The 27,763-nt window shown below is 42.1% G+C and overlaps 1 protein-coding gene and 1 pseudogene across 1 annotated transcript in view; one reads left to right on the top strand and one right to left on the bottom strand.

Annotated features, from left to right (window-relative positions):
• GALNT17 (polypeptide N-acetylgalactosaminyltransferase 17) overlaps nt 1–27,763 on the bottom strand; it is a 1,757,718-nt gene that overhangs the window by 1,200,720 nt on the left and 529,235 nt on the right. The gene's annotated exons all lie outside the window — the stretch shown is intronic.
• On the top strand, nt 7,317–8,970 carry LOC144825455 (18S ribosomal RNA; annotated as a pseudogene).

Here is a 27,763-nt window from a genome sequence, read left to right on the forward strand (position 1 = left end):
GCGATACGAGGAGAAAGCATTATTTCTCCTAATTTTTGCTTTTCCCATGTGTGCTGCCTTGTGCTGCACACATGGAAAAAGCAAAATGCCTTGTATTGTTTATGTGAAGTAATGTGTCCCTTCTTACACATAATCAATCCTTAGAAAAATGCAATGTTGTGACTTTTATGTGTGCTGCCTGAAGCAGCACACATGACAGTGACAGAATGGCATTTTAGGATTGTTTATGTGCAGGAAGGGACACCTTCCTACACATAAACAATCCTCCCCTGCAAGCAGGCACCCTTACACTAAGGTGCAAGAATGCCTGCATTGGCCCTAAGCTGTTAAACATAGCGCCATCTCAGGAGGAAACGCAAGGCTGCACTGCATTCTTGTACATATGGCGCAGCCTTGCGTTTCAGAAGTGGCGGAGAAAGGCGTTAAGCCATGAAGGCTAACACCTCTTCCGCCCCTTCCTTGTACATATCCGCCATATAATATTTTAACATTAGCGTTGTTTGTCCTGCAGTCATTTTCCTACACCTACACCATAAACAGAACTGTCTCTGATAAGGCCAATGAGCCCTGTGAAATTGCATCTTTTTATCTAGACAGAATCTTTTTACCTATAAAGTTGTACTGGTGTTCAGTGTACACACATGAAGTAAACCTGATGCTGGCATTTCTTGCACCCTTACTGCTTTAGGACTCTTTTCTCCCACTGACAATGTGCATGGGCTCACAACACATTGCTTTTTATGGCTATTACACTTAAAGCTTAGTCGCAAACCATTAATCAATTACTAATTTCTCAAAGAAGGAGGTAACTGATACATAAAGGGGCTGCCTTTATTTTTAGTAAATTGGAACTTGCCTAATTAACATTCATTAGGCAGGTAATTCTGCGACCAGAGATTTTGACATGCGACCTATTAGTATAAACTTCTAAAAATTAGCGAAATGTTGCAACAAAAAAACTGGTGAACAATTTGGGATAACTGAGTCCTGCCTCTTAGCGCCTAGTTCTCAAAACCTGCTGTTTGCTTGGTATGTCACTTAAATTATCTTGAGGCATGTATTGTTTCACTGCATTTAAACAGAGGATTTGAGAAGGAGCAGCATTCAACCAGAATACCTCAAAAGAAAACTACTCAAAGAGAGATATTATATGACACTGTTTCACACCCTGTTAATTATATATTGCTATTTTTCTATATTATCTTTATGAATTATTTATTTCCAGTGAGAGAACTTGCCAGCTCTGTTACAGTATTTTCAAATCCAATATGCAAGCCAGGCTTTGCCAGTGCTTGTTATACATTTGCTTCTATTTTCAAATTTAGAATTCTGTGCACAGAGGGTGACTGTGTAAGATACTGTGCAGGTGTACTGCCTGAGGCTGTAACATGAATACTAATAGCGTGAATAACCTGATGTGATGTGATTTTGTCTTGCTTTTGTGTGCTTGTCTTCTGACAAGTCTGTTCACCTCTGTGCTGCACCACACGCAGCATGCTGTACAGAAACCAGTCATTAGTGTAGTTCAAGTGTTTATGTTTGGATATGAAGCACCCAATCCTGCCTATTTCCTGCACACAAAACATTTGCCTTTTTGTTATTGTATTTAGTTTTTGAATTAGTGTTTTAGAATGCTACAGCTAAAGCTGTCATCCAGACTTCAATCAGACCAGAATATCAAGCTGTGGTTTAAAGTATCTAATGATCTGCACTACTCTTCAGTCAGTGGAAGGGGAATCTACATGCCACAATCTCAGATCAAACTAGGCAACTGCACTACAATAACGGCAGTCAGCTCTGCACAGGCATGTCAGCTTTGCATCACTGTCTGCTCTCTGGGAAGCAAGATTAGGAGGAAAGGTCCGTCAGGTAGTCAGGAAGGCAGCCACGGTTTCAGGTCTGTGGGGCCCGAGGGTAGGCCAGCCAAGGCCTTGTGGCACTTGGAGAGAAAGACCAGAAGTCCCTCATACCTGGCCCTTTAAAATCCAGAGGAAGGCTGCCTGCCTTTCTTGTACTCCATACACACTTATCTAAATGGGGCCCTTTGAGTTAACACATCTGACCTCTCAAAGCCCTGGCTGGGCTTAGCTTGGAGAATCAAATGAGCCATCTTCTGGACTTCAGGCCGGTCCGACCATCACATTCACATTATGGTGGTGGCTAAAATGCCTCTCAGCAGTCTGCCTTGTACATGGATGTCAGCCTCGCATCAATACCTGCTCTCCAAGCAAAGGAGAGGCCTGTCAGACTGGGCGGGAAGGCAGGTGCAAATAGAGGCCCCTGGTGGGCCCTATTAGGCCCTAGTGGCACTCGGGAGAGAATCACTATCAAGAAGGGGGTCCCAAGAATCCAGTCACTACTAATCTGGAGCTAGTCAACCCCCTTTCTTGTAATCTGTGCACACTGAGTGTCAGAGGGAGCCATCAGAGAAAATACACCGACCTCCTGGAGCCCTGTCTTGGCTCAAAGAGTCAAATAAGCCCTCATTTGGACGTCCATGTCAACCAGGCTACCTAGGCACATGATAAGAATGCATGGCACGTGCCCAGATGGAGGGACCAGATGGCCGGACTCGAAAGAAGGCCATCTGGTTATACCATGACTTCTCAAAAAGGTTTCTACCCACCCTTGTGGTGGATAGGGAATCTGAGCCAATCACTGGCATCCTAAGTCTCTATCCCAGGACCCCGTTAGTGCCCCGGAACCCGGAAAAGCAGGGAAGACTTCCTCTGGCCTGCAGGACCCCATCCAAGTCGCTTTTAAACACTAGGGGGCCTGAGAAGGGTGCTCAGAACTTACACCACCAGACTACCGGTGCTCTGGTCCTGGGGCCGGTTAGAGCTTCTGAACCTAGCAGTGGAGACCTCTCATTGATTGCAGGACCCTGCCCTGGGCAATTTGTGAGATGGCAGGCTGGAGAACCGGGCCGAGGTCCGGGGGCTTCCACCCCTGGCCCACGTCAGGGCTCTGACCGAGGTCTGATCAGAACATCTGAACCATCCCTGTCACTTTGCGACACAGCAGGCAAGAGAAGGTAGCCCAGGGCTTCCTCCCTTGGGCCAGCTGGGACTCTGACCTGGTCGGAGGTTCTTACCCTGAGCAAGCAGAGGAGTCCTCCTGGGCCGGCAGGTCCCCCTCTCCCACCAGGACTTTAACCCAGCGTCCAGTCAGAGCATCCAGTCCAAAACATGCAGGAGGGGCCTCCTTTACCTGCGGGTCCCTGTCCTAGGCTCCAAGTGACACTGTGGGGCTTTCACCCCCTGGGCCCACTAGGGCTCTGATCTGGGGTCTGACCAAAATGTCTCATCCCGAAAAAGTAGGGGAGGCCTCCTTTGCCCTTCAGGATCCCTGTCCCAGGCATTTTGCAGCATGGCACATAGAGAGCAGGTCCCTGAGGTCCTCACCCTGGGCCTGCCAGAGCACTACTCATTTTTGTGATCTCTGCACACCATCGGCCCAAAGGGGACATTGAAGAGAAAGTGTCTGGCCTCCTGTAGTTCTGACTGGGCTTCAAGCTTCAACTAATTGGGACTTCCAGGACAGCATGAAATTCTGAACACTAAGTCTCATGAAGGAAGTTACGTGTTATATTTATTTTAAGTACAAAACATTACCAGTTATATTAGCATGGCATATTATGTACCACACATGTCGGTGTGGTAAAGGATCCCTAGTATGAATTGCACCCAGCCCTAGTAAATAACTTGCTATTAGTGAACTCTACTCTTGAGGTAAAGGCACCAAACCTAGTTTGTGAATCATGTAGGGTTTTAAGAGATCAATCCTAATCCCACTAACCTCTAAACCCCGCATTCTTGCCCACTGATATTTTATACATACCCTATAGTCACAGGCAGGTAGTACAGATGGGGTTCCTCAATCCTAAACTGTTCGTGGAAAACTCAGCCTCTGTTTATAGGGATATGCAGAACACTGGGTGATCAGAGAACAACTAAAGGATTTGGCCAAAGCGCAGCAAGGCTGCGCCAAATATCAGTTTGAACAAAACAAGGTGCCAGTACTGCTATATCAGTTGACTAATTTCATGCACAACGACTTTAAACTGTTGCTGCACTAAGACAAACAAATATCAGATTTTATCTTTTTTTATTTTGACTGTTTTTTTGGTTATTTACACAAAAGAAGGATTTTTTCAAAATTTAGCATAGCGGAGGGAGAGGGAGGTATCTTAAAAACTGGTTTATCTAAACGTGATGTGTAGGGGTAAGAGTATGCACCAAAATGAAAAAGACCTCAGTTATACAGACTCATTTATACATCAACATTCATTCCGTGAAAAAAACCTTTCAAACACTTCTTGCTCACTCAAACAGCCATGCAGGTGAAAAAGAAAAGGGTAAGGACCAGTGTGGGGATACCCTCGTCTAAACACAGGGAATTCTGTTTTAGTCATGAATAGAGGGGTATTGAGGAGAACGTTACTGTAATAGTTTTACCAATCACAACAAATAATGCAAATACAGGCCGTCAAACAATTATTTCAAAAGCAATCAAAAACTCTTTACAAATAAAGTGACACAATGATAGGCCTGGACAAACGACATGGGGTCGACGCATTTCGAAGCCCCTTAATTGCGGAGCTTCTCTTCAGGACCTTGGGGGTTCACTCCTTATCTTCTTTCCATGGAAGAAATGGTCAAGCTGGCGCGCGGCGCGGCGTCTGTCAATGGACCGTCGCAGCGCGACGGTCCATTGACAGACGCCGCGCCACGGAGAGGAGACCCGTTCCCGAATAAGGATTTGGTTCCATGACGAATGCTGATTCGAATGTAAAAATTTCCGAAACAACAACACAAGAGATTGTTAGAAGGAAGAGCCACGTGTTTTAGTCCACGATTGGTACTTCAGTACACAAGACATTTGGATTTTTGCTTTACAAAACTGTGGGAATTTGAGCTTGACCATTTCTTCCATGGAAAGAAGATAATGAGTGAACCCCCAAGGTCCTGAAGAGAAGCTCCGCAATTAAGGGGCTTCGAAACGCGTTGACCCCATGTTGTTTGTCCAGGCCTATCATTGTGTCACTTCTATTTGTAAAGAGTTTTTGATTGCTTTTGAAATAATTGTTTGACGACCTGTATTTGTATTATTTGTTGTGATTGGTAAAACTATTACAGTAACGTTCTCCTCAATACCCCTCTATTCACGACTAAAACAGAATTCCCTGTGTTTAGACGAGGGTATCCCCACACTGGTCCTTACCCTTTTCTTTTTCACCTGCATGGCTGTTTGAGTGAGCAAGAAGTGTTTGAAAGGTTTTTTTCACGGAATGAATGTTGATGTATAAATGAGTCTGTATAACTGAGGTCTTTTTCATTTTGGTGCATACTCTTACCCCTACACATCACGTTTAGATAAACCAGTTTTTAAGATACCTCCCTCTCCTTCCGCTATGCTAAATTTTGAAAAAATCCTTCTTTTGTGTAAATAACCAAAAAAAGAGTCAAAATAAAAAAAGATAAAATCTGATATTTGTTTGTCTTTGTGCAGCAACAGTTTAAAGTCGTTGTGCATGAAATTAGTCAACTGATATAGCAGTACTGGCACCTTGTTTTGTTCAAACGAACACTGGGTGATGGCACTCTATGACAGATCAAAGTCAAAGTCGGAACTTATTAAGCTCACAAATCACCTGAACGGTCTCATGGCACTTGCGAAGACGCCATACAAGCTAGCAATCAGATCCAAACAACATTATTGATGGTCGAAATACCATGTTTTTAGTGCCCTCCAGAAAAGCTTGTGATCAGAGATGGAAAGAAGCTGAGACAGGAGTTTATTCCAGAGGTCGGGCATGAAAGGAAAACGTTTGTCCCCCATTTCTGGCAGTGCAAATTCGTCGCTGATCTACAAGAATTTACAGTGTGTCTGTGCAACTGGCCAATATACTGTAGTTGAATGGTGTACAAAGTGCCCAGGACGGGGTACCTCCGGCCCATGGAGGCCTTTCCTGCTTGTCTTGGTTCAGAAGCTCTGACTGGGCCTGGGGTCATAGTTCTATGAGGAGCCTCTATTGCCTCTTGCCAGCTTGAGCTCAGAGTTGCTGTCTTCTTTCAGGGCAAGGAGAATCATATTTTGAAGACAAAACATGACAAGAGGGATGTCCTTTGAGTCTGGGACATCTGGTAATGTGGCATGTGCTTCTATGGCACTCCCAGTTTGCTGGGCTACCCTGGAAGTTCTAATGAGGCTTCATTTGACTCTGCGATCCCAACCAGTGCTCCAGTAGGTTGGGTGAATTTTCTATGATGGCCCCCTCTGTCACTTGGTGTGTACATATAACAAAAAAAGGAGTGTAGCCTTGCTCTGGATAAGAAGAACCAGGGTACTTGGGAACACTTTTCATCCGGTCGTTCTCACTCGGGACTCCCCGGGTCTGCGGCTGCCTTCACACCCTGATCGATAGTCATTTCAACTAAGCTTTGCATCCCCAAGAGCAGGCAGGGAAGTGAAGCTGATATCCTTGTTCATGTTGGCTTCCTCTGGGTTCTTTAGCCAGCACTATACTGTGATTGCCATAGCAGTGCTGATCTGGAAGTTTTGATGAGGGCTCATTTGACTCTCCAGGTCCAGCCAGGGACCAGAAAGTTGGATGTATTCACTCCAATGGCTGCCATTTACACATTGTGCATGGTGAATAAGAAAGGCAGGTAGCCTTCATCTGGATTATTAGGGCCAAGGCTTGAGGGATCCATTGGTCCTCAGGCCTTTCTCCCCAGATCCCATAGGCACCTGGCCATGGTGCCCTGCTGGTAGGGGGGGATGAGTCTGTGACTGCCATCCAGCCCTGTCCATGGGGCTTTTCCTCTGAGCCTTACTACCTAAAGAGCAGGCAGAGAAGTGAAGGGAGGCCTGCTCTTAGTTTATTGAGCACACCTGGTTCATTTAGGTATGGACTGCTTGTATAGCCTCGACCAGGGCAGGCTTTAGGGCTGTTCCACCGGTGCGACTGCACTGGGCGCTATTCCTGGATTCTGCCCGTTATCCAGACCCTGTGCACCTGTACGTTGCCCTTCTCCACCAAGTGAATTTACACAGCAGCTCGAATAACCATTTAGGTGGGTGACCCCAGCTGCCCAGGCCAGGACACAGAACCCCAGTGTCTTGCTCAGGCTGCTCCTTGGACAGCCTCCCTGTCTGTTGTTGCTGATCAGGTTAGGCATGCTAGTGAACGTATGATTTCCCTGTTCCCCCACCCTCCTACAGGCAAACATGGGATTCCAAAGAAGGATAATGAGGGGCTTGAAGGTTGATCCAGGACGAGCCTAAGACTCCTCCCATTCAGCAGGTATGGCAATCTGATTGATCCTGCCAGCGCTATATGCTTGTCTCAAAGAAGTGGGGAAACTGTGCATGGCTCATTAAATCAGTTATGGTTCCTTTGACTGTTTCATCTCTTACTTAGCTAGTTGTGGAAACTGTGGACCTAATACATGTCTATGAGCACTGCACTATCAGACTAAAACAAAACCAGGCTTGCCTGGTGCTTAGGTGACTCACGACTACCTCAGGATGATCGCACATATCCATGACAGCAACAATACATAAGGATGCTTGCTTTATCCACTTTCAATGGTACTTTCTGTGGCTACCCTGGTGAATGGGGAATCAGGGTTAAATTCCAGAGAGGTAACCAGAGAAACAGCTAGCACAGTTACCACATCCAAGGAAGACAGCTGGCGCCCCCACCTGGGAAGGTAGTGATGAATAGTAACAGTATAGCAGTCAGTCAAGCCCTTTTACTTTAAACCATTTAACAAGGATCTACTGGAGGGCAATTCTAGAGTCAACAGCCACAGTAATTCCAGCCCCTATAGCGTATATACATTTTGCTGCAGTTAAAAAGCTCATAGGTGCATATTGGGATCGAGCTGGCGGTGTGCCGTGAGTTGAGATACCGCCTATCCCATACCCTGCCGTTTGGTGCCCCAATGATGCTATTGACTGAGTGTCCTGGGGTTCCGAAACATATACTTCATCTAGCAATAATGGATTAGGATTCAGGTTTTATTTTGCTGTTTTTCAGAACTGGGATCATGAATAAAGGGACAGCCAGGGATAGTCATATTGTGCGCTGAGGTGAAATTCTTGGACCAGCCCATGACAAACCAAAGCCAAAAACATTTTCATTAATCAAGAAAGCAAGTCGGAGGTTCAAAGATGATCAGATACCGTTGTAGTTCCGAGCATAAATGATACCTACTAGCGATCCAGGGGTGTTGACCAGATGAGCAGTCTCCAGGAAACCAGAGTCTTTGGGTTTTGAAGGAAAGCTGAAACTTAAAGGAATTGTCAAAAGTGCACCAAAAGAAGTGAAGCCTGTGGCTTGCTTTGACACAATGCAGGAAACCTCACCTGTCCCAAACACAGAAATAGTTGACAGTTTGATAGCTCTTTCTCAATTCTGCGGACACTAGTGACTGGCCATTCTTAGCTGTTAGAGAGATTTGTCTGACTATTTCTAATAATGGACTATACTCCTCCATTATAACAAGTTCCATAACCTCCAGTTGTTGGAATTCAACTTCTTAGAGCAAAAGTGGTTTTCAGGCATGCAAAATCAAGCAATTATACATCTGTGAAACATTTAGTTGTCCGGAACTGCACACGATACACTGAACAAATCAGCGTGTGTCAACCCTTTGCTGACAGGTGCTTTGCTGACAGGTGCTGACCCATGTACGTAAGAAGGGTTTGGAGATTGAAACCCATGAACAAGGAATTCTCAGTGAGTGTGAGTCATGAGCTCCAGTTGATAAAGTCCCTGCCCTTTATCCACACTGCCAGTCACTAATCCCAATTGGAAGGTTTAGTCAGGTCCTCACATTGGCCCAACGAGGGTCGGCAATGGCTCTGGTAGAGCACAGAGAGGATGATCAAACTTGACTATCTAGAGGAAGTAAAAGTCATAACAAGGTTTCCCTAGGTGAACCTGTGGAAGGACCATTAATAGCGGCACGCCCGAGTGACTGACAGTGACAGCCTAAACCCTCAAGTGTTTCCCAAATGGAACCCAAGTCACAGGGCTTGTCCTTCCCTTTCAGCTTCCTGGCCGGCAGAGTGGTCCGTGGCTGCTGGGCACCAGGTTGAGTACCTGTCCAAAGCGGGCTCTTGCATCCAGGAGTATCCAAATGACATATGAGGGCCTGTGGCGGGTGACAACCCTGGCCCTCTGGGGGAAGTGCCTCCCCAGATTTGGCTTCCTCAAGTTCCTGACACCAGGGCCCTCTCAAGCCCGATCCAAGCCTGCCCAGGTTTCAAGTGACTGACAAGTGGCCGTTCTTGGTGGCAGGGATGCCAGGATGAGAAGGAGCGAGGCCAAAAAGAAACCATGGCTCCTCTCTGTGTTGGTGCTGTGCCCCTTAAAACCATGGTAAACTTCTTAGAGGGGTGAGAGGAGATGCACCCACTGGCTGCTCAAGCTTCCAAGTGTGTATCAGAAGTGGGTGTGTCTTCTACCCTCAGTGCCTCCCATCAGGGAAAGGGGGACACCAGCCTGCTGTCTTAATTGGGGCTGTTTCCCAAGCTGGGGACACTTGACATGCAGGGGTTGAGCACTGGCTCCCACTGGTCTAGTTAGGTGGGGGATGACTGATGTCCAGGTAGGGCAACCCTCTCTTGCTTCGGCTTACCTGGTGGACCAGTCCCATGTGGCTAGGTTAGAGTTTAAAGACTCATGTGGTCCTGTCCAAGAGGACTGGTTATGGAACTTCCTGCCTCTGCTGCTTGCCTGGCTTCTATGGTGGAGGGTTGGGGTTCCCGAGCTTTGTTCCTAGAAACAAGTTTTTAAATTGTGGTGGCCAAATTCCAGAGTGGAAGAGTGATGGGGTTATCTTGGCAGTGGATCACTCCGCTCGCTTATTGCTGAAGTACGGAGCTAGCTGTGACCATTAATTTAAACTTCAGGACACATTTGTCATTGTCACTTCCAATGCTCTATGCAGCCACATTTCCTTCCAGGGCTACGTCTGTCTGAGGTTAACTTGAACGTCAATAACCTGGGTCTCTTCCAGGTTGTGGCTGGTCAGACCCCTGATTATCTATTACCCTGTCCTACTTTAGAGGAATGCCACTGGTGTGCCTACCATTTCCTGCCTTGGTAGGGTAGTTGGCTGACTTGTCCGCCCCATGCCTAAAAAACCTGGGGTGCGTGGCCGTGTGTTGTGCATGACTGTTTGGTGTAGGGGGTGTTGGATGACTGGTCAGCCCCATGCCTGAAAAACCAGGGGCGTATGGCTGTATGCTGTGCCTGATTCTCTGGTGTCCCCCGGCTGCTCGTGTGCACCGTGGGTGCTGTTAGGCCAATTGCAGCCCCAGCACGCTGAGATCAGGAGTTCTCTGAGTCGGGTTGCTTGGGAATGCAGCCCAAAGTGGGTGGTAAACTGCATCTTAGGCTAAATACGGGTATGGAACTGATACCCAACAAGTATTGTAAGGGAAATTTGAGAACTTTGAAGAGAGACTCCAAAAGGGCATGAAATAATTGAGAGTTAAATGGGTGGGATCCATGCAGCCCGCCCAGAGGATTCAGCAAAGTGGGATGTTTGGTTGCTGGGAGGGCAGATTCCCTCTGTGGGACTGCTGCTTGGGTGCATTCATTCCCCGCAGGGTGCATTTTCTCTGTGGTTGTGTACTATAACAGGCTCTGACTGGTAAGACTTTGGGGTGGCAGGCAACTCTCAGCTCTGGCGGAGAGTGTTACAGCCTCCCTGGCAGCAGCTTTGCTGTGTCTGCTGGGCCAAGGGAGATTGACCACCACTGCGCCCTTCCCTGCCACTGCCTCGGCTCCTCCAAGGGTGTGCTAGGATGTGGCCTCCCTGCTCCCGGTGCAACTGTTGTCAGGGACAGACTATGCTCAGTGCACACTGGGTGGGGAGCCTCACAGTGGGTGCCGGGGTTCTGTCGCCAAGTTGGTTACTCACCTGACCCATCTTGAAATATGAACCAGGGAACATAACACATGTGTGAGTCAGTGAATAAATCGAAACCCTATTGCACAATGAAGATGAGGGGCGGCGCGTGCAACTTAACGAGGGTTCAAGCTATGGCTTTGTGGTGGGCCACCACTGACCTGCACTGTTGGGTGGGTAAGAAGCCCAGCTCGTTGCCATTCATCAAATGCAAGTGCCTAATAGGCCGCTTTTGATGAGGAGTACGGTTGCTGCAGGATGAGCCAAACGCTGGGTTAAGGTGCTTGTTCCCAATGCTCTTCAGACCTCAGAATAGGTGTTGTGTGCCCAAGGGATCTGATCACTGGGCTGGCTGACCAGATGACCAGCCATTGGCTGGCCAGGCAGATGACCAGCGGGCCTGGTTGTCTAGATGACTAGCAGGCCAGCCGGCGCAGCGATCTATGGCCTGTGTCTCCCCCTGAGTTCTGTAATCCTTCACTTCATGGGGAATTAATACACACGGAAAATGGCTTTCCAGGTGAGAGCGGCGTTGGCTGGCTGCTTAACTCTTCTTAGCTCGCTAGGCTCGGGCACCACTAAGGTGGAAATTGTACTTTGGGAACACTTTGGGTTTGGGTGTGAGTGATTAGTTAACATTTAAGTGAAATACCTGCAGCCTGTTAACACCAGAATCCAAAGTTCTCTTTCTAGTACAATTATAATGCAAATATATTTATACACTAATTTTTGTTATTTGATTCACTCCAAACCATAGTAATATGTATTTGTACTTCAAATCCTTTCACTTTCATCTCAGTGAGCCACTTCAAAAGTACTTTAGATCTTAAAAGAGCAATATCTTTCATCTGTTTGGAGCCTTTTGTGGTGCATTAATTGTGTTACTCTGTGTGTGTGTGTGTTGTACAAATACTTTACACATTGCCTCTATAGATTTTCCTGACTTCTCTGTGCCAAGCTATGATAGGGTGAGCACAGATAATCTCCAAGTGTGTATCTGACTTAAATTGTGGCACTTAGAGTATGCAACTCAATAATACAACCTAATTTCCCACCTCAACGCCCAGCTGTTCATTGGCCGTATATTAGAAATACTTTACACTGAAAAGGATATGCAATTACTAAACATGTATATAGAAACAAACAGTGCAAGATACGACTAGTAGAGCCTTTTCATATATGTTTAATCTTTTTATTCGGTTACTTCATCTAAACACCTACAGTGCAGCCAACACTCTCCACCTTAACAAAGGCTTCCTGAGGGCAATTTCATCCATCCACTAGATATAGTGACAGTTTCTCCTGCTGGACTTCTGTTGGTTCCCACATTACAGCAAATCAAAAAACTGGAGAGATCTCATTGGTCATGAATTTTTTTTTCCCATTGGCCAGCTTGCTCCAGTGGGATGCACAGTCCTGCAGGAGATCTAATTGGCTGGCCACCACAAAACAAAAGTAAATGTTTGCAGATGATATTACAGGACAATGGGGTTCATTTCCTGTGTCCTAAAAATTTTGTTTTTTAAAAAGAAAAATATAGTAGGGGTACCCTGACAATGGCCCTTACAAGGCTGCACCACTGTGATGCACTGCATATGACTTCAGATATTACATCACTGATGACATCTGAAATCTATGGCACATGTCAGTTATGTAAAAATCCCAGGGTTTAGTGTTTTTCATACAGTAGTGTTTTTTCTGTGAATTTCTTTTTTTAATATAAGTTAAAATCTTACTACCTTTCTTACATATAACTACACTTTAACCTTTGGTGTTCAGTGAATATATGTATATGTTTATATAGATAGCTATAGATATATACACATGATGCATAGAAAAAGTCATTCACATTATCATAACATTGTATCACTCCAGCCTTAAAACTCCCAATTCATGCTGTATCTTCATTTGGATTTCCAACATCAGTGTAAGTTGTACAAACATAGAAATTGTTATTTTATGGAAACTTAATGTGTGGACTAGTAATGTGTATCATCTTTATTTAAAATATAGTCTGTGATCAATGAAATTACACACACTATTCTGTGTTCAATGGAGAGCTTATGAAGAGCGAAACAAGTGTGGGGCTAAGAAAATAAAAGATTTGAAGAAATGAGTAGTTATCACGTTAAGAGGTTGAAATATTTGAAGACATAAATAGTCATCAAGCTTTGCTTCACTAGATGAACTGCAACATTGTAAAAGATGGACTGCATTGACCAGAATGCACCTGGAGGGCTACTAAGTCAAGTTGCACTTGAAACCCACAGCGGAAGGCTATTGGTGAATTCCATTCCTGTTTCGAGTGCTGCCAAATGAAGGTTTCTACTTTTTGCATAAAATTGTTGCCAGAGCCAAAGGGTTTTCACTTGAGGAAGATGACCCTTGAAAGTGATATGTTGTTTGATGAAAGTTAAGAAGGCACTTGTGTTTAAATGTTATGCTGCACACAAGTTTTGCACTCAGTGCCTGCCTTGCTCCATCAAAAGGCCCATGTAGAGCGAAACACATGTATGTAAGGTTGAGAAAGTGAAAGATTTGAAGACATTAATAGTTGTCATGCTACAAAATTGAAATATTGGAAGAAATTAATCAGAGATTGGCTACAAAGCACACAGATTTATAAACACAGAAAAATTTCCACTTTCTAAAAGTGGCACTCCAAAGATAGCAATATAAAATCCAACTTTACCAGTAAGGAGGATTTGTCATTACCATTCCAAAGGTATGAAACATGAAAAATCTACTTCTCTCTGATCAGGAATTACATATTAAAAGTAAATTCTCAATGCTAACCCATGAGAGGTGTTGGCCTCACAGTAGTGAAAATAGAAATAGGCTATTTGCCACTACCTGGACATTCAAAACCTACAAGTCCTATATTTTATTTTCACAGTACCCTGGCCTTAGGGCTACCTAGGGCCTACGTTAGGGGTGACCTATGTGTAACTAAAAGGGGAGTTTCAAGTTTTGCAAGTAGTTTTAAATGCCAAGTCGAAGTGGCAGTAAACTGCACACACAGGACCTGCAGTGGCAGGCCTGAGACAGTCCAAAAGGCTCCTTCTGTGGGTGGCACAATATGTAATTTAGGCCCACTAGTAGCATTTACTTTACAGGCACTGGGTATATGGTATACCACTTTACAAGGGACGTACAAGTCAATAAAATATGCCAAGCAGGGGAAAACCAATTATACCATGTTTGGAGGCAAGAGCAAATGCACTTTAGCACTGGTTAGCAATAGTAAAGTGCACAGAGTTCTAAAGTCACCAAAAAGAAGGTCAGAAAAAAAGAGGAGGTAGGCAAAATGTGTGGGATCACTCTACAGAGATGGCCATTTTCCAACACTGAAATATTGTAAGAGATGAATAGTTATCAATATTAGATTTACTAGATTAACTGAAACTTTGCAAAAGATGAACCACATCGACAAGAAGGTTTTGGGAGATCTACTGAGCGAAGTTTCACTTGGAACACACAGCTCAGCTGAAGATTATTGATGAGTGGCAGCCCTGTTTCGAGTGCTGCCAAATTAAGGTTTCTGTTTTTTGCATGAAATGGTTCTGTTGTATCGTAGGAAAGAGTTCCAGTAGACGTGGTTAGGTTACAGATGAATTTGCTTATTGTTCTTAGATGTTAAGTAGGTTTTCCAGTAAAGATGTAAATAAGGCCACCCCAGGAGCAACCTCCCTACTGCTCAGCCCCAGCTCCAACTGACACTACACCTCACAGAAATCCACACATTCCAATGACAACACCATCCACACCAATATTTTACCCAACACATTCATAATGGCTGAGCAGCAGAGGCAGAGAAACAAGGAAGATGTATAGTTTAAACCTTTGATATAACAGGTTCCCAGGGCCAATGGCTGAGGAAATGATCCTTGCAGATAACTGCTTTTCGATAAACAGTTACGAAGGCACTGGTCTTTAAATGTTACTCTGCAAACAAGTCTGGCACTCACTACCTGCTGTGCTCCACCAAAGAGCAAAACAAGTTACGGTGCCTAAGAAAATAAATATTTGAGGAAATGAATAATTATCTTGCTAAGAACAGGAAATATTATAAGCAATAAATAGCTATCAAGCTTTGCTCACTGAATGAAATGCAACTTTGCAAAAGAAGAACCACATCGACCACCTTGAGGGCTATTGAGTCGAGTTTCACTTTAAACCCAGAGCTAAAGGCTATTGGTAAGTGTGAGTCCTGTTTTGAGTGCATGGTCCAAGTGCATAGTTTATGTTGATGCGGAAAAGATTTGAGATGTCAGCAGTGTGTGGTGTAGAACTATTTGCTACAAAATATTCTTCTGCATTTAAGTATCCATACATGTTCATGGGCAGGGTGAGAGTCTGTGGAGATGGTATAATTACACGTCTCAGTCCAGAAGAAGTCCATTATTATATGTGGGTAGGAGAGTGAGTGATCAATATGTACCTAATCAAACAAGTCGTTTCTGGATTTAAATAGCCTATTATCTGGATGAACATTTGATATGGTGATTCCAATAATGCACAATAGCTGCTCAGACAACCATGTTGTTTTAGAACTGAGTGGGAGTGTGACATTGGGCTTTATGACACTATATTGAGGTGGTTAATATCGACCAAGAGAAAATACTGTTTCACTGCTTCGAGCTGCTACCCTATTTTATGGTAAGCATATATTTAGTATTCCTAACTATGCCAATAATACAGTGATAAATTGATATGATGTATTGGAGGGAATAAAATGGACATAGGCATGCCCCCGTGGGGGGCAGCAACGTCCAGTCAAGTGAGGAAGCCGAGGGTGGAACTGTATCTGCCCGTACTCGGCACAGTAAGCGGGACTAACCACGGACATGAAAGCTGCTTTGTGACTCACTCAGAGGATAAACATGATAAATAAAATGACAGCAACGGGACCTACTAAAGGTTTGAAACATTGCTCTGCCACAAACTCAAGGCTCCACAATGCAAAGCGCGGACGAAGCGCAGGAAATAAAGGCGGAGTCGGCATGGTCAGAACGGATGACCAATAGAGCTTCCTGAAACTGCCAGATCAGCCACGACCTTTGAAAAGGAAGTATGAACTTCGAAACGCGTCAGGTCTTTTACTGAATCAACTGCAGAGCAGCCTTGCATGTCCCTTCCCAATTATTAAACGGCGGATGGTGAAACTTTTTGAAGGTGCAGCCTGAAGTTTGTTGCTTGCCGTGTGTGCGCCCCCAAATGCTTTGGGCAACTCGTGAAAAATATATATATATATATATATATATATATATGTATATATATATATTTATATATATATATATTCACTGAAAAAACCATAGGTTATAGACCATATATAGTTAGGGATTAGCATTTAGAAAACCTTATTTTACTCACACAAAACCATTGAAATTCCATATATAGTTAGTTGCACTAACTATATATCGCGCACCCGCAATCCACTGCTGATGATGTCACATATTACATCATTCATGACATGGTCAGTGACATCACTGATGACATCACTGATGACATCTCAAATGACATCACTGATGACATCATCTAGTGTCTGTGTGTTTTTGTAAAGTTTAAATACGTTTTACATATTGAAGAATGAGTGGATGTATGGAAGACTGAGTGTGTGTGTGGCTGGCTGGGAGGTGTGTGACTCTGTGCATATCAATGTGTACTTGTATCAGTGATTGTATAAGAGAGTAAGTATGTGTTAGTATATGTGTGAAAAGTATGGTGTTCTGTGTTTAACTATAGATGAGGAAATCGAAGTGTGATTGATTCTTCACAGGACTGACTAGGTGTATGAGTGCATATGATAGTGTTCTAATAATAACTGACTGTATGTATGAGTAATTGTATGGGTGAATGAGTGAATGTGTGTGTAGACGTACGAATCAGTGAGTGCGTATGTAGTAACTGGTATTGGTGTGTCATGATGTCATCAGTGATGTCATTTGAGATGTCATCAGTGATGTCATTTCAGATGTCATTAGTGATGTCATCAGTGATGTCACTGAAGTATGGTGTTCTGTGTTTAACTGTATAGATGAAGAAATGGAAGTGTGATTGATTCTTTACAGGACTGACTTGGTGTGTGAGTAACTCCATGGATGAGTGGCAGTGTGTGACTGTCTGCATAGGTGTATGAGTGCATATGATAGTGTTGTAATAATGAGTGACTGTATGTATGAGTGATTGTATGGGTGAATGAGTGAATGTGTGTGTAGACGTAGGAATCAGTGAGTGCGTATGTAGTAACTGGTATTGGTGTGTCATGATGTCATCAGTGATGTCATTTGAGATGTCATCAGTGATGTCATCAGTGATGTCATTTGAGATGTCATCAGTGATGTCATCAGTGATGTCACTGACCATGTCATGAATGATGTAATATGTGACATCATCAGCAGTGGATTGCGGGTGCGCGATATATAGTTAGTGCAACTAACTATATATGGAATTTCAATGGTTTTGTGTGAGTAAAATAAGGTTTTCTAAATGCTAATCCCTAACTATATATGGTCTATAACCTATGGTTTTTTCAGTGAATTTTCAAGGTTTTGTAAATGCTAATTCCTAACTATATATGGTCTATAACCTATGGTTTTTTCAGTGAATTTCAATGGTTTTTTAATAGCAAATATCAAAACCTTTACAATGTATTCTTCTTTAAATCGAAAAATATTTTTTACATGTTTTTAATACAATTTTTTTTAATTATTTTTATTGTTTCGCTCCCGGTACGCGAACCGGTTAGCTTCCCGTTAGCTCAATTCGGAGCCGCGACCCGGTCCGCGAACCGGTAAACGTTCCGTTTGCGCAACTGTCGCGTTAGAAAACAACATCGTGACGCGTCGCGTCAGCATGACGTTTCGCGTTCTCGCGTGATACGTCATATGACGTGCTACGTTAGCGTACCCGGAAGCGCAGCGGTACGCGAACCGGAAGCGATCCGCGGTGCGGCGCCGACCGCGTAACGTAAACACAGCAGGTCATGTGACTCGGTAATAACACTTTTCATTGGTTCATTTCACTTTTGGTTTCCTAATGATGTAATACTAGGTCATGTGATCTAAAATGAACACTTTTCATTGGTTTAGAACTTTTGCTTTTCCCAAATGATGAAAACCCCTCCTTCTTTCCTCACTCTGACTTTCATCTTGGTGAGAGAAAGACCCTTTATTTACACTTTGACATGGCTTCATTAGTAGCTTCAGCTGGTTCTAACCCACCACCTCCACCAAATCCAAAGAAGAGAGGACCACCTGCTGAAGTAATTTTGCAAGAAGAGGAAGAACAGGAAGAGGAGGAAGAGGAGGAAGAGCCAAGGTTTTTGCCAGAGGAGCCCAGGAGGTACAATCGAAAAGAGAATTACATTTGGCAATTCTATAAATTTCCTGAGGGGCAAAAAAAAGTGAATGCACGCTACGTGTTTTGCCGTATATGCGGTGATAGATTGTCAAGGGGAACTGAAAAAAAATACAGTTACGGCAATCACACTATGCATCGGCATATGAGTAGGTGGCACCCAAATAATTATAGTGCTGCCCAGCTACGTGATGAGCAACAAAATCCCCTTCCAATGGCAAGAAGATCGGTTGTTCCAGAGGTGTCGGGACCAGAGGCGAGGGAGATGATCCCAAACATTCAAATGTTGTTTGGGCACGTGAAGCAAGTGTGAGTGCACTGCGGCGATTTCATCTGCTACAGGGAAAGTAGCATCATTTTGATTATGAGAGCTATTCAGAATCATGTTAATGTTTGTCCGAAACGCCCCAAAAAATACATTCTTTTTTTTTTGTTGCTCCTGTTGAGCCCTTTACAATGGATCGTTTTTGTTTCCCCCCCCCCAAAAAAAACCAAAAAAAATATAAAAACGTTCAGAAAATACAAAAAAAGTAAAAAAAAGTTCAAAAAATACTAAAAAAAATATAAAACAACAAAAACATTAAAAAAAAAGTTCTTTTCAGAACTACCTCCCCGTTATAAAAAAATTGGTAGAATATTTGGAACTCTGCCAACCTCTATTTCTCTTAGTTCGCTCCCCGGAGCGCTACCCGGTACGCGTACCGGAAGCTAACCAAAAAAATATTTTTTTAAAAAAAGAACAGTAAGTATAAGGTAAGCAAACAGACAGTTATGTGAAAAGAAAGACAGCTCTAGGGAGTAAACAAGAGATACTGTTACCTACAATCCACTGCTGATGATGTCACATATTACATCATTCATGACATGGTCAGTAACATCATCAGCAGTGGATTGCGGGTAACAGTATCCTTAGTTTACTCCCTATAGCTGTCTTTCTTTTAACATAACTGTCTGTTTCCTTCCCTTATAGTTACTGTTCTTTTTTTAAAAAATTTTTTTTGATCAGTCAGAAACAGTGACATTAATAGAAACAGAGAGAGTGAACAAGAGTGAAGAACTATGGTCCTCCTCAGCCACCCTCAGAAAACCAAGGGGGTCAAGATACATCTACCGTGCCCCCTTCTACCCATTCTGAACATTATTTGCCCTCCATCTTGTATCTTGATTCGACCGAAACACAAAATGGTGGACTCCCGTAACGCTGCTGGTTTGCGAACCGGGCCACTTCCCGGGAAGCGGTCCAAAAATAAAGGTGGGAAAGTAATTCACAGACACTAAGAGTAATAGAGACGGAGTGAGTGAACAAGACTGAGGAACTATGAGAACAGAGGGACTGAGAAAAGGAGTGGAAGGAGTTGAGTAAGTAGGTAATAGAAAAAGGAATGAGGAAAGTAGCAAAGGCAGGAAACTGAGGGTTAAAGAAGTGAAGCAGTGGATCTAATAGTAGGTGAATGTGATAGAAATGTAACGAAAAGAGTACAACTATTTACCTTATAATTGCCGTTAAATTACTCACTTTTTATTTTTATACTTTCAATCTGTGAAAGAGAGAACCAACATTTGAAAAATATTAAAACATGTATTTAAAAATTACAAAAGACAAGGGAAAAGATTGAAGGACAAATAGTTTTTCAACAACTTTGACACTGACAGAAGCTTCTGCTTCTCCAGGTCCCCTACACAGTCCTAAAGATATACATTTTAAACTAACAGTATCTTGATACAGATGAAGTGAGGCCTATCTTAAAACATGGTGCATCTTTTGCATTGCTCTTGTTTCAGAAAAGTGTCGCTTCAGGATGCCAATAACATGTCTCCTATCCAGAGGTTTGTTTGAGGTGAGGCCTACTCAGAGTTCAAGATGAGATTTACACTTGTTGAAGTGTACAGAGGACATAATATCTGTGAAAGTCTACCAATGAAGTGAGTCATGTCCACTGCACTCTTCAACAAAGTAGAAACCTCCTATGTTTCCCTGGACAGACCTAAACTTGATCTGCACAATGTGATTCGTAATGATAGGAAACACAGGTGATGTAATTGAAATACGTGCAATTTATTTTGCTCATTTCTCAATCACATCACTTGCGTTTCCTTTGCTTAGGTATCTCATTGTGCAGATGTAGTCTAGCATATGAAAGAATACGCAGAAGTGCAGCACTGCATGCAACAACTTTGACACTTACAGAAGCCTCACCTTCTCCATGCCTCCTACACAGTTCTACATATACATCATAAATGCAAACAGTACAGAATTAATTATACATGTTAAATGGTTTATTTTTGCTGTTCTCAGAATGTATCAAAATTCACTAAAAACAGTGACTTGAAGGTATTCATCATGTAACAGCGGGGAAAAAAAAACACAATCAAAATGATTGTGTTTAAAAAACCCATACAACATCAGAAATCAAAATTCAGAACTCCTTAAAGTTAACTTACTTTCCATGACGTCCAAGGATGTCCTATGAACAGCTTACACTCTTTTGTGCTGTTATTACTTTCAGCCCGCCACTTTCTGAAAGAAAATCTCCATCGTTTTTAAAAACACGTTACATGCAATAAATGACTTCTTGCTCTCTACCACAATTTTCCACAAGGCCAAATCTTGTCAGAGCCATTTATAACTCTTGGATTTCTTGTAAGCCAATCCCGTCATTTGGCATTTCCGCAACTTTCAGAATTAAAATGTTGAAGATCATTTTCACAATCCTGGAATAGTAATATCTTCCCCTTCTTGCTCAGTCATGTTCTACTTTTCCTATGACACTGATACAAGCAGACTTACACTACCTCTATGACTACTACAATTATTTAATTCTCTACATCACTTTTAATCACAAAGCAATGTAAAACAGTAGACAGCATTGCAGACTTACATTCCCTCTACTCCATGTTTTGATTGGCTGCTTCAATTAGTTTATAAAAAGAAACAGTTTTTCTGAACTCATTCAAAGTGCACGTATTTCTCCATAATGTCCAGTCCTATGGTTAGAAGTTATGTCTCTGAACTACACTTATCCTCAAGGCCAAATTGTGTAGGAGCCATTAGAACTTCTTGAAATTCCACAGAGCACATCCCGAGATTCTTTCCCTAAAATTTTGGTTTTAAAAACACCAGGTAAGAGTTTTTAAGGTCATACGGCAATTTTTTTTTGAAAATTAAAACAGAATCATTGCAGAATGACCAGCCATTTCTAGACTTTAAATAAGCTGTGTAATGTCCTGATGTTATTGAAGGGCCGTCATGATATATAATTGCTGCAGTTACAAAAGTCCTTCCTGATATTGACAACTGCGAAGCTACAAAATTTTTAATTAAAGTTGTCAATTTTGTTCCATCAGGCCTACATCGTTGGAACATTAAAATGACATACTGGCCATATGTTCGTATAAATAATGTGGACATCATTTCAGATTTACATTGGCTACACTCCATGTTGTGATCAGCTGCTTTTACTAGCTTATTAAAGGAGACTGATTTACTGTCTGGCAAAGTTAAATATATAAATCTTTCTGAGTCTACACTAGTAGTACTTGATACCATACAGTTCTCGCAGTCATGCTGCCATTGATAAGAAAGCCCAAACAGCTGATCTACATCTACACCTTCAGCATGTAATACATCAAGCATATACATTAAAAACTCCTGACAATCTTGCTGAATATTTTGAGAGAATTGTGTTTGGCCTGAACATCTGTCTAACAGATTTCGAATTTCAGACACACTTTCTATGTTTCTTCTATCAGTGGTACATTTCTCTAACACAGAATTTAACAAACTGCAAAATCTTTGATCAGAATTGACCACAATCTCTTCTTTTACATTTTTTAGAGAAAATAAAACATTAACCACTACATTAGCATAGCAGTTGACACCAGAACTGTTTTCAAACTGAAAACCAACAACATCTTCAACAGAATCCTTTTTGTTTCTGCTTGTAATTTTAGGTTCATTGACTTTTTGTCTTTTTGCTACAACCTCCCCAGTATTGTTCTCATTTCTTCGTTTCCGGCCTACCACACGTTTCTCAAACAAAGGATACTGAGGCAAATGTGGCGCATACTCTCTTCTTAACCTATTGTATTCCTTAACACAATCTAGATCCGCACAAATGTTTGTGACATCACACTCAATCAAGTACAATCCCGATAAAGTTCTAACTCGTGACAATGCCACATATGCCATACCCTCCTTGAACACAGAACTGCCAATATTCACCAATGCACTGTCTACGCTTAAACCTTGCGATTTATGAATTGTCACCGCATATGCCAAGCAAACAGGAAACTGCTTACGGCGAACATATAAGTCTTTTACAAGCAAAAATCTAGCAGAACAACGAGCAATTAGCTGTACTTCCTCAATGCCATCAAATTTAATTTTTAAAAATTCAATTCCATCTCTATTTCTGTATTTCACAAAATCAACAACATTACCCATTGATCCATTTACCAGACCTCTTTCAACATGTAAATTCCTTCTTAAAATTATACGGCAGTTCAAGCACACATTCAGAGTCTTTTCAAAACCTGCAGTTTTAGATATACTCTTCTCTAATGAATCCAATTTTGTTTTCAGATTCTCAGACAAAATAATTGTTGATCCCATATGCTCTACTCTATCAATAGCTTCCAGTTTCACAATCTCTTGCTTTTCTAAATGCAACATTTTGTTGTTAAATTTGGCACATTCTGCAAGAGTTGGCATCAAACATATTCCAGATTTCTTCTCAGTAATTTTCTGAAAAATATTCTCAGGCACAACATCTTGTTCTGGATATAAATTTGACAGTAATCGTGCATGTAAAGCTTCTTTCCCATGCTCGGTCACTTTTCCAATTCTAACATCTTGTAGAATAGTCTTGTAAACTTCATCCTTCGCCTGACGCATATTTTCATGCAGTTCAGCATAATTGAAGTTTAACCATATATTGACGTTGCCAATGCTGCCTAGGCACTTCCTGGTATCTTCATGCGTGAGCATTTTGAACACAGGTTGCCCTTTCACTGGTGTCAGCTGCAAAAGATCTCCGAAAACAATGATGTGTTTGCCATCAAATAACACATCATACTCTGTTTTGAGAACTTCTTGCATCCTCAAATGCACAAAGGCAAGCATGACATTGGAAACCATGCTTACTTCGTCAATGATAAGAAGTTTCATTTTCCTCAAGATTCTTGAAACTTCAAAACAAGCATCTCCAGATAGCTTGTGATATTGTAATTTGTTGTCATGCTCCACTGGCAGCATCAGTAAACGATGTAAAGTAATCCCTTTAATATTATGTGCTGCCAGTCCAGTTGGAGCAGTGACAACACAAGACAGCGATGACTCTGTCCTTTCCTGCAAATAGCATGAAATTGCTTTAATGAGGAAACTTTTTCCAGTTCCCGCTTCTCCACTCACGTACAGTCGGACAGGCTTCAACGACGTACATGAGCACTCTTTCTTATCATGACTTAATCCATGATCAATTTGCATGGTAACTTCGTCATATATTTTCCTCTGCTCAACGTTAAGTTGTCTTTCCAACTCTTCTAAGTTAACCGCATCCTCCTGAGCATGTGCCATGGCTCTTTCCACTTCATTCATAGCAGTGGCAGCTTCATTTTCAATAACAGGTCCTCCTAGTGGATCCTGACTCAATGAAGCAGAACTCTGACTGTCCTGAGAACTGTCTCTGGCAATCTCGGCTGCAATTGTTGCTTCCTGCTCAATTTCCGCATTCAACATTTCTACATATTTGGGAAAAGCAGGACATTCTATGGTCTCCTTGGCGGCATTGAAAGAGTCTTCGTAACAGAGGAAATCTCCAAGCAGTTCCTCTTCTGCACGCCAAGGCTTGAAAAGTTGCAAAAGTGCTAAATAGAAAAACTCCTTTTTTTCAGGAGATTCGCCACTCAATTTTCGATGGTTTACCAAGTGGCGTTTTCTTTGCTTGACCAGACATCCCTCACTTCCTATTACAGCATACACTCCTTTCTCAGTATCTTCTTTGATGTTCCTCTTGAATATGTAATTTTGCAGAACCTCATACAGACAAACATTCTCGAGGTGACTGCTTCGATTTGGATAATATGTATCCAACATGTTTGTCTTCAAAATGTCGGTACTGTTTGGCTCCTTTTCCGCCAAATACTCAATTTCCCGCACAGGTTTGAGAACTCGATTACGCGTTGCAGCAAGACCAAGACTCGCCCAAACGATACTCCTGGACTTGGCATAGAGACTTGCTGAAGACAACCGGTCAGAACATTCGTACGCTCCGATTTCTCGATGCGACAACATCTTCAGACTGAAACTGTACAACTTCTTGCTGAGGCTCTTTTCATGGGAAATGTCCTCCCACATATCCTTCAATTCTGTCTTCTCTTTTTTGGTGATGTAAGACGTCACATACCGAGCCACAGCCATACAGTTATCAGCCACAAACTGTATATCCATGTTAGCATTCCACATGGACAAAATCACCGGGTTGTAGTCGTTGATGTACTTGGACTCTTCGTTCCTCTTCAAATTGTAAGTGTTTTTAGGTGATTTCTTCATGACATTGTGTCGCAGCGAAGACATCAAACTGTTTACTCTTCCTTTATAAATCACCGGTCGTGGAAAGCCGAAACGACATTTAGTGTAGAACTTGTCCTTGTTTCGGAATTTACGACGGCAGTACTTTCCACATCGATGGCTTTGGAAACGCAGAACTTTTTCTCTTAGGCTTTTCTTCTCCTTTGCGTTTGGAACAGCACACGTAGAATACTGTTGGATGAAACTCATCACTGAGTCTTCTGGATCCGTTCCAAATTTAGGTGCATCCTTGATCCACAGCAACATATGTATATGAGGAGCACCTCTTGCTTGGTACTCTTTTCTCCAGAAGAAATCCAACACCTCTCCAAGAGGTGGATTCTTCTTATTCATGATGAAAGACATCATAGCTTCAAATCTATGATTGAAGTACCTACATACATTGACTGGATCCAAAGAGCACAGTTCTCCGGGTGTCTTGAATTCGATGTTATCTACGTTAGCATTTGCCTCTCGTAGAAATTCAAGTAAGTCTTCCCAGCCATACTCAGCACAGCTCAGAGTGAGGAACCATGTGGGAGTACCTAAGTTCCTCAGCATACATTTTAAATCACCATGACGACGGTACCAGTACTCATTAGTACCACGCTGACACGCCATGAGATTAATCAGGTGAGAATCCAAAATACTATCTTGGACATTGACTTTATCCATAAAGTCACTTGCCGAGATGTTTTGCATGTGTATACCACTTTTCAAGATGTGGTTCACTGCATATGACAGTCCAGACAGATCGCTTTCAAACAGGAGATGAAACAAATAAGGAATGCATTGTCGAAACCTAGCATCTCCTGCATACAATCGCAAAGTCCGGTATTCAGAAGCAGGAATTTGATGAGGTCGCTCATCATATCTTCCTCCCTGACCTGTTGGAAAAAGCTGTGGGAAACACCGAGCTTCCAAACTTTCCTCCCAAACACTAATGGGACTCCCTTTGGCTTGTTTCATTTGAAACAACTCAATAGCATTCCCCATGACTTCCTTGGAATGCAAAGGATGAACACTATAATGTTCATATATTTCTTCACTAGTAGAGGGTTCTACTTTCTCAATTTGCCCAGCACACAAATCGCTATCCTCTTCCTCACTTACTTCCTCTTCTGCAACATATACATTCTTATAGTATTTATTATTTTTTTTCAAATACAATGTTGCCTTTTTAACTTTCCTAACATCTACTAAATCTTGCCATATTTTCTTATTCTTTGTCGGAACCCCATTAACTAAGATAACCAGAGGTTCCTCTTCCACTTTTTCTACTCCAATTGTGTTAATGTTTTTCTTCAAATCTAGAGGCAAATAAACAACTCTTCCCTTTAATCCTCTCTGTAAATCTGATGGAGGCAATTTCCCTGTCTTTGGCTCCATTCTTACAATAGCCTGAAAGGGATGGATACTTTGAATCAAAATAGATTCATAAGTATTTAAATCCTTCAATTCAGAAGGAATCTCAACCAATTCCAGATTATTATGAACTGCTCTAGCAGGCATCTGGTTTTGATTTAATTTGCAAGAACAATAAGTACACACACGTTGATCCAATCCCAAATCAAAACAATTTTCTACCATCAAGTATATTGCAAAATCCTTCCATTCACTATTATTTTCCCTTTCACTTTTTGCATATAAATCCACTAACTTAGTCTGATTCTTATAATAAGTGCGTCGACAACACACACAAGTGAAATTCGGCCTCTCACTTGATTTCACCTCAAACGTCGCAATTTCCCTCTGGAAATTATCTGTACTGGAAACCTGTACACTATCTTCCACAAGACCCTCTTCTTCTTGCTCAATTTCAACATTCTCCTCTTTACTTCCAAAGTAACAAAACTCAATTTCTTCACATATATTCTTCACATCTATTTCAGAACCATGCAAAAGAGCAGCGCATAATTGTTTAAGCATAATTGCTGGACTCTTAGCATAATACAACATTCTAACTAATTTCCTCACTTTGTTATGATGCACTGCTAGCATCCTGAAATGATGAAAAACACTCTGGCATACTCTCCTGGAAAGACAAGCCAGTGAATGTCCATGCAAACCTGTCACTTCTCTTACTCTGCAAGGATCTAATTCTTGCAACAACATCATTTTCTGCTTCAAACTTTTCTTATTAAATGACCGTACAAAATCACAAAGCAAATTGATGGAATCCTGTCGCACACTGCAAATACTACTACACTTCCAGGTGCACACAGGACCCTTAGCACGTCTTCCTAAAACCTCATTACCTAACACCTCTTCTGCCTCTGTTGTCACAAGTTTTTCTTTTTCAACTGGACAACCATCTTTCACTTCATAAGCACGACCACTGGTGTCAACTGCATGCACCAAATCATTATCCTGGAAATAACTCTCCTCATTAAAAAATGCCTCACAGCTTGAACTATGCATCCATTCTCCAGAAAAAACTTCACAAAAATTACTACGATTAACTATTCTCTTCCATCTACTATTTCTTTTGAAATCAAAAATTGCCTTGTTTAGCTTCCTAATTCTATTGATTATCAAAATAAATAACTTACGTTTAATTTCAAATGCCTGATCAATAACTTTCTCAACTTTTTTTTTTGTCTTATAAAAAACTAGTTTATGTTGACCTTTCTTAATATTTTTTAACAAATTGCCAATTATCCTGTTCCGGAACATTCGTTTACGAATCTCCCTAAACTGTTGTTTCCTTCTACTATCATGCACAGAGTTATCTCTTGCTCTAGCAGTAACATTTTTTATTGGCCTTTCTTTTCCATTTGATTTCCTTCTCGTTTTATGGACTGAAACATTTTCTGTAGTAATATTTTTTTTATTACACATATTTCTTATAAAGTGTTTTGTGCTCTTACCCGGTGCTTTCTTCGTGACTTGACAAATCTTTTTG

The sequence above is a fragment of the Lissotriton helveticus genome, chromosome 3_1 (genome assembly GCF_964261635.1).
Source record: "Lissotriton helveticus chromosome 3_1, aLisHel1.1, whole genome shotgun sequence".
NCBI classification, from domain to species: Eukaryota; Metazoa; Chordata; class Amphibia; order Caudata; family Salamandridae; genus Lissotriton; species Lissotriton helveticus.